Here is a 14,758-nt window from a genome sequence, read left to right as displayed (position 1 = left end):
TACGGTTAACGTGGGGACCTCGTTTTCCCGCTTTTGAACACTTTCGCGTTGACGTAGAAGGCTGGGACCGGGCGCGTTGTTCTTAGACGGCGGCCCGCATGGCGACTACGTTCTTACTTCAGACCGACATGACGTCACTTTACGTCACCGGCTGTCACCTGGGCCCTCCCATACGGTTAACGTGGGGACCTCGTTTCCCGCTTTTGAACACTTTCGCGTTGACGTAGAAGGCTGGGACCGCGCGCGTTGTTCTTAGACGGCGGCTCGCATGGCGACTACGTTCTTACTTCAGACCGACATGACGTCACTTTACGTCACCGGCTGTCACCTGGGCCCTCCCATACGGTTAACGTGGGGACCTCGTTTCCCGCTTTTGAACACTTTCGCGTTGACGTAGAAGGCTGGGACCGCGCGCGTTGTTCTTAGACGGCGGCTCGCATGGCGACTACGTTCTTACTTCAGACCGACATGACGTCACTTTACGTCACCGGCTGTCACCTGGGCCCTCCCATACGGTTAACGTGGGGACCTCGTTTCCCGCTTTTGAACACTTTCGCGTTGACGTAGAAGGCTGGGACCGGGCGCGTTGTTCTTAGACGGCGGCCCGCATGGCGACTACGTTCTTACTTCAGACCGACATGACGTCACTTTACGTCACCGGCTGTCACCTGGGCCCTCCCATACGGTTAACGTGGGGACCTCGTTTCGCGCTTCGCGTTTTTGAACGAAAGTGTGAAATACAAGATATTACGTGTAGACAAACGATGTCTGGTTTAAAAAAGCAATATTACTTTATAACAGTGCCGTAACCAGACTTAAAAAAACACAAAGGCAGAACGGTTTTTGGGGTTCGGGGGCATCTCTCCCCCCCCCCACCCCCACCCCACGATTTCTTTTCTTGCAAAAAGCGATTTCCTGCATTCTGGAGTATGTTTGAAGGAATTAAATGCATAAATATGTTACATAAGAATGTAATGTTTCAACATTTTTAGTGCTATAACTATTGATACACTTGAAGTTAATTCTACACGGTTTACATATTTACATAATTTTAGACAACACAAATGTGCATTTAGAAAAAAAAAATACTGTCACAATCATATGAGGATTACCAATGCCATAAACCTACTTCTAAACGTCTCACGTATCGTCACTTTACATTATCAATAAGTCAACATTAAAAGGTATGGTACCGTAGTTTGTAGAGTTTATTCTATTATATCTAATATTCAGTTCTTTTTTTCAAATATAGACATTCCGACTCAATGGTTTGTGTACATTGAGGCAAATGAAGAAAGTCGAACAGAGTTATACAGCCTATAGAAATTGTTATATGCCCAAAAAACACCGAGGCAGCTGTCTCGGTGTGCCTCAGTGTAGCTACGGCACTGAATAACATGATAGCCCATTTTACCTTTCTTGTCTTTAAGTGGACTTTGACAACACAGAGAATTGATCCAATAACACCAAGAATATAAAGCATTGTGACAGCTTAACGACCCAAAGCACACGCGTGTATTTAACTCTCAGCTTATGCATTACTGTGCATTTGTACCCAGTCGGATGTGAACCACTTACGCATATGTGGACTCTAAAATTACAAAACTAAATAAAGAGTTATACAATAAGCACAGCGTTGAAAAAAAAAATGGTGTAGGTAGTTTATAAAAAAATTTGGGTACCCCACTGCCATAAAAAAACTTACTACTATGCGATGATTTTAGATTACGGCAAAATTAGTGTAATGTGGCCATGTACTGGTTGCCTCCCTTAGTTGTTTGCACTCATTTTATTTTATTTTATTTTATACAACAAAAGGATTTATCGTCACTTTAAAAGAGGTTTGATATATTACCTTTTAACTACTTTAGTATTCGACAATAGAATATCATCATATTTAATGTACTTATTCAATTTGATGTCATGATTTATAGCTAAACATTGTGAACTTTGGAAAAATCCGCTGAAGCGAAAGTGCCTATACTGTACAGTGCACAGTTACTTGGTATTTGGACTGCATTTTTTGGCCAGTCGAGCGATTGCGCACAAGGGTGATCTCTTGGACTGAGAATAAAAAAAATGCGTTTTAGTACTTTATTATACACATAATAAACAAATAATCCACTTTTGGTTGCCAACTGTAATAATGGTTTTATGGCCTACCTCATGGCGTATTCACAACAGGATAGAAATAATCCATTGGCAAAGTTATAACACTTAATTAGGGTATGCAACAAAGTTTGTGATTTATAGCAATAAAATTCTTCCATGACTATTTTGGAAATTTTTCCTTTTATCATTATTATCTAATTGATATAATACATGTATATAATACTCGATAATTTATTTACAAATTTTAAGTAGATTCGAGGTCAAGAACGAAAGGAGTAATTTAGCAAAAATGATTCCCATTTTTAATCACAATCACTATTACAGACAGTTCAAACCTAACACTTTTCTTATAAAATATTAAAAGTTTCATTGGCAATTTTGGATTATGTGGGCTATGAAACATAATAAATACGGGTATTGAAAGATTAAATTTACATATCTACATCAAGTCAACATGTTCATTAGTAATGCTTAAGTTCTAATTCTTAAAGAAGTTAAAGCACTCTTACTCAGGAATTAGATTGACCACAATTAAAACAGTTGTTATGGTTTACCAAAATGGATTAATAAATGGTAAAACAGTGGTTCTTATAAAGGATACCGAGTTTAATTTGAAAGAAAGGTGCAGGAAATACGATATTTCTACCTTATGACACGATAGAATATCACAGCAAATCTTTTAGCATCCACCAATCATTTATTCTTTTTGTGTTTTCAGCTATTAGGTACACGGTTACAATCTTGTTATACGGTAATTAATACGGGCTCTAAACCGAGCGAAGCTCGGCAGAGCCCTATTACGGTCACACATAGCACTACCTTCGTTCAAAAGTTGCAGCACTACTTTTGTTCAAAAGTAACACATACTATCAGCCTGAAAAAAAGACGTAAAGGTGATGGAACCAGTATTTTTTTCTGTTCATAAACTTTATTGAGCGTGTGCATGCCGGACACCAAAATCATCAGAGCGTGACGTCATGGAAGAAAACAGGCTCATGAAATTATGAGATGTAAAATAGCGCCCCACTAGTTATTAAAATAATTCAAAATATGCTTATAAACAATTACTATGAATACTTGTGGTAAAGTCACAAAGACAAATAAAACATATTTCTATAAAGTATACTGTACTTTGTTTTCACTTGTTTATTAAAGATATTCATATGCATTGTTTACCATTCTATACGAAGGTCACACTTGACAGTTAGTAGTTGTCATTTTAGGCTTTACAATATCGATACTATTTAGATGTTTGACAGTTGTTGATCGGATAGAAACTGCGAAGAATTAATTCCTGTTGGATTACTGATTTAATTACGACCATGGATTATACCGGTACACATAGCAGAGCTTGTCACGTCAGCCAGGTACAGTATGATTATTTTGTAAAAAACACTTCAGTTAATCATACAATGAAGATATATCAATTTCATATACTTATGACATGCAGTTGACCAGTTCAGATATCGCTATGGCTGAGCGAGATATTGTCACTGAAAAGATGGATGGGGTGTACTGTCTGTGAGCCTCAACAATGGTTATGTGAGATGTTTTGACTGAGATCAAAGGATGGGAACACCTCTCAATTACCAACACGCTGGTTGAGAGATTGAAACTAAAAAGATATACAGAAATTGTGTGACAGGTGAACTCTTGTGCCAAGCAACACCTATTTTGTGTAAATTAAGGAGTTGGGCGGGGAGGGTGCGGGAGGGGTATCCCCTCCTGCTAAGTGAAACCATGGCGGAGCGCAAGATTATGACTGAAAAGATCAATGGACGGTTGCGGTCTGACACCATGTGAATGATAAAGATTGTATGTAATATTAAAACATTTAATATGTAAAAATATACGACCAAAAGTGGATTATTTCTTCATTATATATGTATCATAGAGTACACAAGCACATTTTTTTATAATTCTCAGACCAACAGATCACCCAAGGGACCGAATTGCCCCAATCAGATAGCTAGACTGGCAACAACTGCAGTCCAAATACCAGGTAACTGAAATGCAACACCACTTTTTTGTGACAGATGTTATTAAATTAAGAAGTTGGAAGGGGAGGGTGAGGGAGGACTTTCCCTTCCTGCAAAAAAAAACCCATGGCGGAGCGCAAGATTATGACTGAAAAGATAAATGGACAGTCCAACACCATGGCTTTGTGAGCTATTGTGACTGTAAAGATAAATGGTTTTGCTTTGATCAACAGACTGTGTGAAAGATTGTAAATAAATAGTGCCGAGTGACCCCTCATGCCAAGCAACACTATGGGAGATGAGAGATTGTGACTGAATATGTTGAGAGGAAGGCTGACACCATAAGAGTGCAAAACTGTGATGGAAAGACAAATTGGCAAATGCGGGTTGATGGTTTTGCTGTGGGCCACAGATCGTGTGAAATATTGTAACTAAATAGTCAGTCCAGGGTGTGGAGAATGCGAACCATCCTGCCAAACAACCCCCATGACTGAGCGAGAGTTGCCGTACCCTTTCCATGAAACAACATGGCTTTGTGAGAGAATCATCAATGTTACTAAAATACACTTACTTTACAGGTGCACCTGTGCTGTGCAATTCTTTATTCATACGTTCTGTTCTATATATATTTTAAAACTTTAAAATGGAGGTGCACCTCTTACATAAATACAACTGCACCTCTATATTTAATTTTTTCAATTTACATCGCCGTTTAGTAATTGTTCACCCAAATGGTAAGTCAAACTGTACTAGCTTGCTCACACTCAATCACATGGTCAAGTTTGTTATAAAATTGCCATTGTGTCAAAATTTCTGCCCTGTTGGGACGAACAGATGGTAAAATCCCCGCCAAATGCCCCTGCACCTCAGGGACCCTAGGTAAGGTCCACTACCCGCTATATTTAAAGCAAAGACAAAACCACCACATTGGCCCGGAGTGACACCTGAAAAGTAAAGTGCCACCTGAAAAGTAAACACACGGCCCATTTCCCCGTCTATCCCCTGTATGTAACCCCCGGACCTGGGGGGAGCCGTGGTTACAATTGACTGGTGCATAAGATCCCAGCTTCTCGATAAATCTCAAGCGTAACGGACTTAAAAAGCTTGAACCTGTAATAAAATATTTTCATAAATTGGGGCAAAGAAACATGACATACAAAATAAACAGTCATGTACATACAGTGTACTTAATGCTCAATAGCAATATGTTTGGTCATAAAGAAGTTGTGTTACTATAGTATAGGACAATTATATTTCAGTGTAAATCACTTGTAAATGGGATATGTCAGATTAGCACAAATTACAAACTTTTTTTTGTATTTCAGAATGCATCCATGCCCTGGTTTTGACATAACAGCTGTGGACTGATTTTCAGTAATGCAGGTATTGCCATGTTAGTATTGCCATGTCATGTATTACATTATTAAGAAAATAAACTGGACTTCTGTCAAGGTTTCCCTGAAATAAATTGCCAGTATGTTACTTGCTCTAAGCTCTTTGATATTAACATTTGCTTGTTATGACATCATGATCAGTTTTGATTTCAATATTGTGCTCCGATTGGATTAACGCTGCACCATTAACTATTGATATGGAGGTTCCAAGTATCAGCTTTTCTTGATCGTATAAGCTCATTGATATACTGTTTGTTTCTTTCCTAATTAAATTTCTTTCATACCGTTTTTGGTGCGGCTTCGAGATAATACCATTTTCTAATGAAACTGCTGACTTGTATTGGTCTTTGGTCTGTATTGTGCAAACATACATAATTGCAAACAAGTATCAAAACTGACTACACATACATGTATGATGCAGAATGATGTTTCATTTTAAATAGTGTGCATATGATTTTCAGCTAATGAACAAGAAAAACATCCACAATATATTCATTTATTTGAAGTTTATATATTGAAAAACTTGACATTTCTGAAAGCAAAAGAAAAAAGGTGATCCGGTTTCATTGAGATTAGAACCTTTTCCCTTTATGCATTAAAGAAAACACCTAAATACACTCAAAATGCCTTAACTTAGGGACTGAACACCAGATTGGCACCAAAAATCTTTTTTATGTATCGAATCTCAGGACAATTATTTAATAAAATGTTGTCAAAATGTTCAATCTGTGAGAGTGCAGCTTTAAAAACAATTATTTATTGTTTATTTCTATAGCCAGCCTGGTTGCTGAAGCCACATAAGTATTTTTAAGGACAAGAACCAATGCTGATCAAAACATGGTCTTGTGATGGAATTCCATACCGGTTCTTGGCAATGATTTCCGAGAAAGGAATAATCCTCTCCAAGTATGAAATAATTCTAAGTATGTATGGTTTCGAACCCTTTCAAAATGCATCCAGGTACTCAATTAGTTGCGATAAACCTTTTAGTTGTTAAAAAATGATTGCAAAATGTCTAAAAGACTATATATATTTTAATTCTGTCATGAAAATCTTTGAATTAATTAACTTTTCTGCATTTTTATCACATAAATGCCTACATAAAAGGTTGTGTATGCCTCAAATGAATGTTTACAGGCATTTTTCATACTTTAACAGTAGAAGCAGATACTTTTAATTTGTGTCAAACACTGATTTTGTGTCTTGCTTGCAGATTATGTTGTCCCAATAAGCTCCTGTTAATGTAGCTGCGGCTTTTCGCCCTTGGCATCCAGGAGATGCAGCTCTGAATCCAATAGTTCAGAAGAATAAAGTAAGTCAAATCTAATTTAAAGTACTTGTTTGTGTGTAAATGATTCCAAAGAGTGAGATTTATAGCAAAGCATGTGTAAATAAGCAACTTTTTAAATCCGCCATTTGTCCCGGAAGCAATCAATTTGGCATATAGTGGTGTTTAGAATGTCTATAAACACATTATCACTTATTTTTTTTTGTTAAACTAAAATATAACTGGACCAGAAAAGCATAAATTTGACAAGTTGAGGAATTTCAGTTTGGCGCTATGTCATTTTTATATAAAAGGCTAAGCCGATTAAGTGGAAAAATCTTATTTTGCTTAGAAAAAATCTTATAAGAGTAGGCAGGCCATTTTTGTGGTGCTGTTTTATAGACACTGTTGAAAGTTACAAGGAGAACTTTACTTGGTCAGATTATTCCAATGCATGAAGAAACAATGGCTCTTAAAAAGTTTGCTGCTAACCATTTCATGGAAATGGCTATTTCTGCCTTTTAAGAAAACACCACAGGTGCTAATACTCATTCTTTAAGTGTTTAAGATATCATTGCCAAACTTTCAGTATGTGTTGCATACAGCCTGAAATTGAACTATAGGGATTTTGAAGTCTGTTTAAATTGCAAAAACATTATATGCAACGACTGTTTTGAAGAGAAAAGCCAGGTTAGTGTTTATATGAACATTTACTAAAAGCAATTGTGGTCTTGGGCCATATTTACATACTTTTAACAAAGGTGACTTCATTTGTTAGTGGGATAGCCTCTTCATCTGTGTCAATGTGAAAAAATTGACCCTTGTGTATTGCTTCAATTTGGTGTTAATCTGTTTCAGATCGGGATCCATCACTTCAGTACCATATTCACCTGTAATGCAGGATTCTTCAGAACTCTATTCACCAGTAACGTTTTATCCAGGATACCAGAGTGGCATCAGGAATTGATATTTTCAGTACCGTATTCACAAGTAACGTTTTATCCAGGATACCAGAGTGGCATCAGGAATTGATATTTTTAGTACCATATTCACAAGTAACGTTTTATCCAGGATACCAGAGTGGCATCAGGGATTGATCACTTCAGTACTGTTTTCAGTAGTAACGTTTTATCCAGGATACCAGAGTGGCATCAGGGATTGATCTCTTCAGTACTGTTTTCAGCAGTAACGTTTTATCTAGGATACCAGAGTGGCATCAGGGATTGATCTCTTCAGTACTGTTTTCAGCAGTAACGTTTTATCCAGGATACCAGAGTAGCTTCAGGGATTGATCACTTCAGTACTGTATTCAGCAGTAACGTTTTATCCAGGATACCAGAGTGGCATCAGGGATTGATCTCTTCAGTACTGTTTTCAGCAGTAACGTTTTATCCAGGATACCAGAGTCGCATCAGGGATTGATCACTTCAGTACTGTATTCAGCAGTAACGTTTTATCCAGGATACCAGAGTTGGCATATGGGACCGATCACTTCAGTATCCTAGTATACCAGGGTGCATATTGGATCTGGGATTGATGACTTGAGTACCGTCATCAAAAACATTTAAACTAAGAGACAAGAATTGCATATGCATCTCAAAGTGTTCTCAAAAGAGCATCATAAACTCTAATAAATATCTTTTTAATTTTGATTTTCAAGTGAAAGTGGTTAAATTTTATGAAAATACTTCATTTAAACACTACTGTTGTATTTTCGAACGTGTTTGTAGAACATCTTTATTTCCTTTACAAATCCTTCTTATCATATTATAAATTATTGAAATTGTTTTAAACACCTTGCAGAAATGTTCTTTGTCAGTATTGTAGAATTACCTTTCATGTTTTTGTACCATATGAAGGCATATCTTCTTTAGCATAAAACCAGGTCCTGATTCCATTATATTTCCAATTTTCATAGATATATGTTAAATTTGTATATTAGCACAAAAACACAAGTTTTTGGATGTTCATTTTTGAGTCATATAAAGTAGTGTGAAAGCGCTCCATATAATGCTGGAACTAAATTTGTTAGCCCAGGCACAGATTCGGCTCTGGGCTCAAAGCTATGCTTAGGGGAGGGCTGGTCTTTTTTTTTCTTTATTTGTTGACAAATGCAGGGCTGAATTGTCCATTTACTTGCAGACTATTCCCTTATCACTAGATCAATACATCATAGTTTATTTCAGTCATCTGGTCAGTAGGCCACTAATCCCTTCCGGGGGGGGGGGGGGGGCAATTAACTTTGTCTAGAATACCATGCATTGTTAAAATTAAAACTAAGCCTAGTACGTTCTGAACAATTAAGTGTATTTGCAAAGTATATAGTTTTAAACTGAATGAGCTAATGTAAGCATAATTATAGTACATTCTTGTTCTGATTATATTGTGAACTGTTAAACTGCTATATTGTGTTGTAAACTTGTAATATATTCACATATATATATATTATATATTAATATCAATAACTCATGTTTTGTTGAATAATGTGCTTGTTTTTTTTAAATGTTAAAGATGTATTGTTGTTGAATGTTTATTATTCAGTTTAAAGTCTCATACTTTAAATAATTAAATATGTTCATACTTTCTGCATACATTGTTATATTCAATGATGAAATGGTGCTAACAACGTTAACTACAGGGAATTTATATTCATTTCAAACTACTGAGGGGGTCAAACCATTTTTGGGGGTTATTTGCAGAACCTTAAACATCTAAAATATACACAATGCTGTTTTACATATTAAAATAGTAAAGTACAGGTTGATTGTCAGGTAACTGTGATCATTAATTTTTAAGTTAAGGTTTGTTTACCTTGTTATGTTTAAAGTAGGAATCATTATTTTGTTCTGTAACTGTTTGTATGATATTCAGTATTAGGTAAATAAGAATATTTATTGTGTTTGTAATTATGTGTTTTTTCAAACATTAAAATGTTGAAATTTGCTTTGCATTGCCTTAACCTTACTTGTGATGCACCTAAATGATCTAAATGGTCGTAGTCATAGCCATAGTATGTCATATAAAATCAATTTTGCCTGTAGTTGATAACATACCTAGAGCCCGTCTAAGGCAGTGCCTTATTTCATATTATTTTCCAGAAATGCATTATATAGTAAGTAGTTAAAGGTTTATCGCTCAAAATCTATGTTTATTATAGATGTGTCTGTAATGATTTTGAATACAAGTGTCACTTTAATGGTAAACATTTTGGTCTACCATTCCGCACTCAACCAAACATGTTCATAATCATAATTATTTTGATTTGGCAAAAAATGTGGTAATTGAAGTTTTATCAGCATGTTTTTAGTAATGAGTGCACAATATGTTCATAACGTGTCAAATGTCATTAAAGCAACGTGTTTTTAGGCAATAAACAGGGTTTACCTGACTAATTGCTAATACAATATTGATGACATTTTATTTCTATCGTTTAAGATAGAATCTGCAGTTAATATTTCTTTATAGCTGTTTCATTCTGAAATTTCACACCAAATTCTGTTTTCCACTGCTATTAGAAAAAAATACAAAACTGTTAAAATAAAGGTGTGGAATTGGCTGCAATTAAATGTCTTGATAAATGATCAATTATAAACTTCAACCAAATGACATGGAATATTATATGCAAAAAAAGTAGGTTTACCAGAGGTGATTTGAGATTTTTGTACTTTATCAACTTACGTTTCCCCTAAAGAACAGCTAAATATGGCTAAATCTTAAATCGTCCAAAACTGAAATTTTCTGTTGGAACTTATAATAAAAGGATGGGTCAACTTAATGACCCTCATAAATTCTGTATTTCTTATCTGACTTTATCTCACACTGTGTCCAATAGATAAATTAGTGCTGATCTAGCGTATCTTAACACCACTAAATTGCACTGAGATGAGAAATCGATAGAAACTCCCATTACAACTCCCATTATCCTGATAAGCTCCAAAGTTGGCAATTCTGGTTGAGATAGTAGGTTGGTCACATCGGCATTGAAATTTATAGCATTTATATAGATTATTTACCTTTGCTGCCTTGCAGTTATTAACTTACCAGGGTCAGCTCAACATCAGTATTACGATGGTAATGTGTACGTAGTATGTGCGTCGGTGTGTCTGTAAACAATTTCTTGTGAACACGATAGAGTCTTCAATTTGATTTGATTTCAATGAAACTTGTTCTGTATTTAGATATCCATAAGCGCTCTGTTCCTTTCCAAAACAAGCCAAATCCGCCCATGCATGCCTAGATTATTGGTCTTGAAAGTATAAAGAAATGTAAAGCTCTGTTGTTATATTAATTTCTTGAATGCAGATGTTGCTTTGTTTTTTCTTTTTTGTTTTATTATTCATATTCACACCTTATGATAAACATCTATTTGTTGAGTGTAAATGTTAAATGTGATGATAGATAAAAATATCATTCTTAACTTTCAAAACATCCAGTACAAGAGCTTCCCTGAGTATCCCTGGAGTCACATTTATGACTGTGTATTCATGAAACTTAGTCAGAATGTTTATATTGATTAGCTCTAGGCCAAGTTTGAATCGGGGTCATGTGCGGTCAAATACTAGGTCACCAGGTCATATATTAGGAAAAGCATGTTAACACTCTAGAGGCCACATTTATGACCATATAATTATGTTCATGGAACTTCATCAGAATGTTATTCTTGATGATCTTTAGGTAGAGTTTGAAATTTGGTAATCAGAAGTCAAAAACCAGGCCATTAGGTCAAATCATAGAAAATCTTTGTAAACACTGTAGAGGTTACATTCTCTCTTTGATCGCCAGGAAACTATGTCAGAATGTTTGTGTTTATGAAGTCTATGTCAAGTTTGAAACTGGGTAACCTGAGTTCAAAAACTAGGTCACGAAGTCAAATCGTAGAAAACATTGTTAAAACACTGTTGAGACCATACTTTCTACTTTATTTATATGAAACCTGGTCAGTATGTACTTATTACAGCAAGCAAGGTAATTGAATTGGATCAGGTGAGCGATACAGGGCCTTCAGGGCCCTCTTGTTATAAATTTGCCTACATATTATATTGATACAAACAAAATAAATTATTTCTCTTTTTCTTGTTACATTGTGGGAATTTGGAGTATTTAGTGTGATAGTGATAGGAATAGTTTATTAAGGTGTTACATTACATTGTCTTTCAGGGTAGCCGTGGTGTGCCTATAATCATGCTGCCACATGTTCGGCCTGTGCTGGGCCAGTTGGTCAATGTAGGACAGTGTACAGAAATTGTACCATTTTTCAAATACAAGTAAGTTCTTGTTCTGTTAGATATTTTTTATGTAAGCTATACTAAGGCATTAAAGCTGCACTCTCACAGATTTACTGTTTTTACAACTTTTTTTATTTCTTGTCTTGGAAAGAGCACATTTTTGCATAAATAACTGTAAACCAATGATATAAGGGTTGCTTACAAAAAAATCAGATCATAGATTTTCATATTTCTGTTTGTAAAGTAATGTTTTATGGCTTAAACCATTACTAACGGTTTAAGAAAAATGCATTTAACATCAATTTTTGAACTTAAATATAAAAATCTGTGATCATATTTCTTGTCAGCTGAGTCTTATACAACTGGTTTCCATGGATTTTCGCAAAAATTTGCTTGTTCCAAGAAGTTGTCAAAACGTTCAATCTGTGAGAATGCAGCTTTAAACTGTGTGTAACCAGTGGGGAGTAATATTTGTTACTCTTAACACTGGCAAATTAGCAAAAGCATAACAGTTTCAACATAGTGCAGATGAAAAATGGTATATTAAGTGAAAACCCGTTGGAAAGTGACTTACTCTAGTTGCGCCACCCTAACAACACTTCTTGAATAGCTGAGAGCCATGCATTTCTATTTAGATTTGTTCCTTATACCAAGGAAACAGTGCCTCAAACTTTTCATTATTCTACTATGCTAATTCCTAACCTGCCATCTAAACATCAGGGCATCCTTTCATCACAACCAATTTTCAATTGTGCAGAATATGTGTGCATCAAAGTACACCATCATTCTCAGTCCAATTTTTTGCGAGAAGTGTGCACTGGGAGTAACACTCCCAAGTTGAACAACCCTCTGGCCCCCCCCCCCCCACACCCTTGGATACAGCCCTGAATAGAAAAGGATAAAATGAATTGGATACATCAGAATGTACCATTTCTGACTGAAAATAGCCAATTTGTCTTGTAGGAGAATATGATACCCATAATTCTCTTTTAAACCATATATTATTCCATTCTATGGGAGGTGGTGTTCATCCAAACTTGCAGTAAATCCTGTGAGTGTAATGTGATTCACTGTTTCATGAAAACATTCAGATGTGGAAATATCTTTATTGCTTAAAATTAATTTCTTGAAGCCTGATTGTGTTGAAAGCAAAATTGTTTTTGAGTGAGTTCTGGGTAGAAACTCATACTAATGTCCATTTTAAGAGGTCAAAAGAAACTACACTGGGAGGGATTGAACCCACAACATCTTTAGATAAAGGCAGTTAGCTATACTACTTAACCACTCTTTGAAAGCCATTGTTTATGATCTGGTCCTTCGGGATTATTTACCATGACTACCTTTAGGATTATCTATTATGACTACCTTTAAGATAATCTATTATGACTAGCTGTGGGATAATCAATTATACCTGACAATGTTACAAAGTGACAAATATTGAACAATTTGTTTATTCAAATTCAGCAGATGTGTTGAATTTATATACCGAAATTCATTTTAGTGTCATTGTGTGCTGATCTGTAAATAAACTTGTTGTCCGGTTAGCGCAGTGGTTAGCGCACTCGCTTCTCACCAAGGCAACCCGGCCTTGCATGTGAGTTTGGTTGGTGCTCACCAAGCCAGACAAGTGGGTTTTCTCTGGGTACTCCCCCACAACACAAGACCACACTCTCGCGCAACATTGTGCCAAGGAAAGTTACTTATTTTAAGCTATCATAGTTTGCTACACAATCGTTGTAAAATATATAATGGTTAAAGTAAATGAAGTGTATATAATGTATCATTGCTTTTATTCATGTGCTGATTTTTAGCTCACCTGAGCACAAAGTGCTCAAGATGAGCTATTGTGATCGGTCTATGTCCGGTGTCTGTCGTCCGTCAAACGTCGTCTGTCGTTTTTGTCCGTCGTCAATAATTGGTTATGATCATCTTCTTCCCCTAAACCGCTTAGACAATTTTGATGAAACTTCATAGGAATGATCCTTCATTGGTTCTTTTTCAAAATTGTTCAAAGAAATGAATTCCATGCAGAACTCTGGTTGCCATGGCAACCTAAAGAAAAAGCGTCACCAATTGGTTAAAATCATCATCTTCTCCTAAAGACCGTAGACAATTTTAATGAAACTTAATAGGAATGATCCTTGGTTGGTGCTTTTCAAAATTGTTCAAAGAAATGAAATCCATGCAGAACTCTGGTTGCCATGGCAACCTAAAGGAAAAATTACAAAACTTTTTTTGGCAAATACTTTGAGGCCTGCCTAGTGCTTAAATATTTGGGGTGTAATATTGTTGATTGGTTATCTACCATGTTCATTCAAACTATGCCCCTGGAGAATTTTGGCCTCACCCTGTGGGTTACAAGTTCATTAGAAATACATTTTGTTAAAATCTGATTGTTATGTAAAGTTTACTCTTGAAGCAAGGGCAGCAAGTCATGCTATATGGTCTCCCTTTTTGTTGGAGATTCCACTACTTTCTATTTTTAACAGTGGAATAGATTTTAAATATTATTAAGTCTTCAACAAAGTCACTTCTGAGGTCATCATTTGTATGCCCCCCTTAAAAGAAGAGGGGTATAATGCTTTGCACATGTCGGTCTGTAGGTAGGTCAGTCAGTCGGTCGGTTGGTTGGTCCGTCCGTCAGTAGACCAAAGCTTGTCCGAGTGATAACTCAAGAATGCCTAGACCTATGGTCATCAAACTTGATATGGAAGTTGGGCCTGACCAGTACATGACCCCTTTTGTTTTTTGGGGTCATCAGGCTAAAGGTTAAGGTCACAT

At 36.0% G+C, this 14,758-nt stretch overlaps 1 protein-coding gene across 2 annotated transcripts in view; it reads left to right on the top strand.

Annotated features, from left to right (window-relative positions):
- The first annotated feature begins 1,801 nt into the window (after positions 1–1,801).
- Positions 1,802–14,758, top strand: part of LOC128222066 (zinc finger protein 761-like) — a 55,790-nt gene continuing 42,833 nt past the window's right edge. For both annotated transcript variants that reach the window (XR_008259063.1, XM_052930847.1), the window contains exons 1-2: positions 1,802–1,841; positions 11,910–12,016. The gene's annotated coding sequence lies outside the window, so the exon portion shown is untranslated. The remainder of the gene's footprint in view (positions 1,842–11,909; positions 12,017–14,758) is intronic.

This window comes from Mya arenaria, chromosome 16 (genome assembly GCF_026914265.1).
Source record: "Mya arenaria isolate MELC-2E11 chromosome 16, ASM2691426v1".
In the NCBI taxonomy this organism is placed as follows: Eukaryota; Metazoa; Mollusca; class Bivalvia; order Myida; family Myidae; genus Mya; species Mya arenaria.
The sequence above is the reverse complement of the archived record's forward strand: the minus strand, read 5'-3'. Positions and strand labels throughout refer to the sequence as shown.